The 3768-nt window shown below is 42.7% G+C and overlaps 1 long non-coding RNA gene and 1 other non-coding gene across 2 annotated transcripts in view; one reads left to right on the forward strand and one right to left on the reverse strand.

Moving 5' to 3' along the window:
• The first annotated feature begins 220 nt into the window (after positions 1-220).
• Positions 221-302, forward strand: trnas-gcu (transfer RNA serine (anticodon GCU)). Its single transcript has one exon. It is a non-coding gene; the product is annotated as a tRNA-Ser (tRNA).
• Positions 303-1361: 1059 nt separating this feature from the next.
• Positions 1362-3768, reverse strand: part of LOC134442507 (uncharacterized) — a 3013-nt gene continuing 606 nt past the window's right edge. Inside the window, exons 2-5 of the long non-coding RNA XR_010033399.1 lie at positions 3557-3683; positions 3375-3450; positions 2535-2952; positions 1362-2148 (exon numbers count right to left, since the gene is read on the reverse strand). This is a non-coding gene — a long non-coding RNA (uncharacterized LOC134442507). The remainder of the gene's footprint in view (positions 2149-2534; positions 2953-3374; positions 3451-3556; positions 3684-3768) is intronic.

The following is a 3768-nucleotide window of genomic DNA, read 5'->3' on the forward strand; positions in this document are numbered from 1 at the left end:
CCTTCCTCCTGCTAGGCTCGTATTCTGTGTCACATCAAAACAATTTCGGGTGACATCTCTTAACATCACCATTGTGTGACTCACCAAAGCGTGGGTCCTGTCCGTGGAGAGCGCTTTGCTAGTCGTTTCACAAACGTCCTGTCAGAGGAGGAGGGTTTGCTTGACCTCGACCGAAAGCGTTGACAATCTGGCGTCACAACGCCGGAGCAAGGGCTGTGGGGACGAGGTGGCCGAGAGGTTAAGGCGATGGACTGCTAATCCATTGTGCTCTGCACGCGTGGGTTCGAATCCCATCCTCGTCGAGCGCACTCTTGTACTACGAGGTAGCCCTAAGACCAGTACACGTGTGCATGGCGTGTACAGCTCTCTCCCGAGCTGCCCCAGTGGCCTAATGGATAAGGCACTGCGCTAAAGCTGGGGAACATACGGCCACAAGCGAGGGGGAAGAAGGGGGGAGAAGAAAAAGGAGGAAAAGAAAGGGAAAAAGGGAGAAAGGAAGAAAAAAGGGGGGCTGGTACAATGATTTGGTGTCATATCATGCTGTTTCATGCGTTGTTAGATCTAGAAACAGTAGATCAAAACTTTTTGAAAATGTTGCGAAGATCAGCCGGGATTCGAAACGGGGAGGGTGAAAAAAGGTGCGTTCAAGAACATCAGGTCTCTGAAACTGGCATTACCGTCTAAAGGAATAATGTTAATGTATGCATTCACTTTTTGCTTTATTTGTCCATAAGGCCTATAAATATCAAATAATGACATCTAAATTATCTGTGCCACTCAATGGACACAAACAAATGTGCAGCAATGCATTTTGAATATTTTGTTATACAAGGTTACATGTTTTACAGTAGGGAAGGGAACGTTTTGGGATGTTCTTCCTTCATTTACCAAGGAATGGAATTATGGCACAATTTCATGTTGTATTTGGATGTTTGCATAGAAATATTATTTGCATTGTTGAACTGAATGACATGAGTATGTCAATGCAACAGTATGTCATTTTTTGTTCTTCCTCCACCACTTACCTAAGCTGTGGAAATGTGAATCTCTCGTGCAAAAGGTTGTATCAAGGTCCATTACCACTTACATTCTGCAGTGTCCACCATATTTACAGTTACTTCAAAGTATTCTTTACATTTATTTAACCAGTGTATGGAATTCAAGTGAATTGGGTGCAATTAATTCCATGAATAAAAAGATGGAGTTATGAAATGAATGAATAGAATGGTCATAAAAGTCATTAAGTAGTAATGCAAAACTGTCCTTCTTTCAGGAACCCATTTCTCATCTCCCACTAAAGCATGCAATACAAGTTTCCATGTGTTTAGTAAAAACAACAAAGAGAAGGAACAGAGCAGAGGTGTAATTAAGTAGAAATTTTATTTTTTTAACCATATTTAATGTTAACAAAAAAGCCAGCATCAGCTGACAATGGCAACTTTAATTCCTTCTTTAGAGTAGAGCAGAACATTTTCCATTTTCCATTAATCCTGAGGGAAAATAAGGTGTCCAGTACCATTCATATATAAAAACACTGACACACAGACACACACACACCGCTGAGGTTGGTGATGAGAGAATAAGAGTGGTCCATCACATGTTTCATAGGTACAGTCTGAGTCTCAAAAAGTCACTGTGCATGGTCCAGACAGAGGAAAATCCGGGTCAAGTATCCATAGGCCATTTAAAAGAAAATAAGACATATGTTGCACCATTACGTGATTATAAAAATCAGATCAAATCCCAATAATGACCCCGCCCAACAAAAAAAACCCCATTAACATTACAGAGACTATCCAACCTTTCAAATAGTCTGTGCTCATCACACAGTCTAATACCAACTGTCTCCACAACCTGACAACAGTCCAGCCACAGGTGTACTGCTTGCATCCAAGATGCTACAGGTTGTGCTCTCCACAACTGATGTCTTTGAAGGCTTCTTTGGCATTTTAAAATGTCCACACAGGAGTTTGTCTTGGTGCCGTGCAGCATACAGCAACCCGCTTGTCACGTTCATCCAGTCTTTTCCAAAGGGCTACTATTTTGCCTTGTGATTAGTGAGGAAGAGATGTCTGATCCAGGAGCCCAAGCAAATATTCTGGAAGTCTGTCAATGAGCTGGTATTCATGGACACTGGTCTTCAACAGCCTAGTAAAATAATGGGGGGGAGAGAATTACAATGTTATACATTTAATAGCATATTCATACTTCACTTTCTGAGGTGTCATAATTCAAATTAAATGTGTGCTGTAAGTACAACACTAGCACATGAAATTACATAGCTGTTACACCATTTACTAAGTTGTACCTAATGAGGTAGCTAGACTGTGTTGTTATTAAAAACACTAAAAACCTAAAAAGCACACACCTCGAACTTATTCCAACCAGCACAGAGTCAGCTGACCATAAGATAAGTGAACAGGTCAGATGAGTTAACTCTGTTGGAAGGAACTGTGTTCTTCTGTGTTCTTTGACACCTCTGTTTAGTTTCCATAACATTTCTATCCATTTTCACACTCCACACTTTTGCTTACCATAGTTTTGTGCAATTCAGTAGGTCCAGTAGGCTGTATCCCTGCAACCCGCGAGGAGGAGGTACCAGCGGTGGTGGAGATGGTGCCAGGGTAGGAGTTAGTAGAGGTCGTGCCAGGGTCAGCAGTGATGGAGGTCGTGCCAGGGTCAGCAGTGTGGTTGAGGTCATGGAGGTCATGCCAGTGTTGGAGCTTGTGTCATGGGCAGCAGTGGAGGGTACAGGAGTAAAGTATGTGCCTGGGAGCTGTGCCAAGAGCCAAAGGTGTGCCTTATTGTGTCGTCATCAGGAGATGGTGGAGCCATATCAAGCACTGTGGGGTCAACGCCCTCCTCTTCCTCTGCGGCAGCCACTTCTACTTCATCGTGCTCTTCCACCAACAGTGACGTTTGCTCAGAATCTGGGGTCAGGTCCTGCAGAGCCTTAGGAGAGAGAGAGAGAGAGAGAGAGAGAGAGAGAGAGAGAGAGAGAGAGAGAGAGAGAGAGAGAGAGAGAGAGAGAGAGAGAGAGAGAGAGAGAGAATGAATGAATGGAAAGAACACATGGAATTGAATTACTTAGAACACTTGTGAGGATTTCCCATACACCACAAATTTTATTTTTTACACCACAGTTATGTATATTTTATTACTTTGAACAGATGCTTTGATCAACAACGACTAATTAGGGAGGGTGTAAACAGCAACATACAATGATAGCCTATGTTCATTTCCTGCTTTGTAAACACACTACTATATTCTACTGAGGACAATGGGAACGGTTTAAGATGTGGGTCTGTCTAGGCGTGGATGTACTGTATGCTCATATTATGACAAATGTATTAGTAAAGTTTCACGTTACTTACAGAGGCACATGCAAAAATAGGGGTGTGGACCGAAGCTGGACTGAGGGCCTGGGGTGCCTGACTCAGTGGCTGGAGCCTGGAGGGGGATAGACAATATATATTACATTCATGTACATGTACATTAACTACACATACATACTTTTATCTAGCCATTTAACAAGCCGACTCATATTATTACTCACTGAGAAAACATTGGCTGAAGATCTTGCATCTCCCTCAGTGGACAGAGTAGCTTGAGTCTGCAAAGCAGTCAGTCTTTCCTGAAGTGCATCTGTCTATACAACCCGTGGACCCCAGTGCGGTCTGCACCTGTTGGCAGGCAGTTGATCCAAAATAAGAAAAGTGATTACATTAGCATTCATATTCACGTGTAGATGTCAGTGTAAAAAAGAAA

This window comes from Engraulis encrasicolus, unplaced genomic scaffold, assembly GCF_034702125.1.
Source record: "Engraulis encrasicolus isolate BLACKSEA-1 unplaced genomic scaffold, IST_EnEncr_1.0 scaffold_175_np1212, whole genome shotgun sequence".
Taxonomy (NCBI): domain Eukaryota; kingdom Metazoa; phylum Chordata; class Actinopteri; order Clupeiformes; family Engraulidae; genus Engraulis; species Engraulis encrasicolus.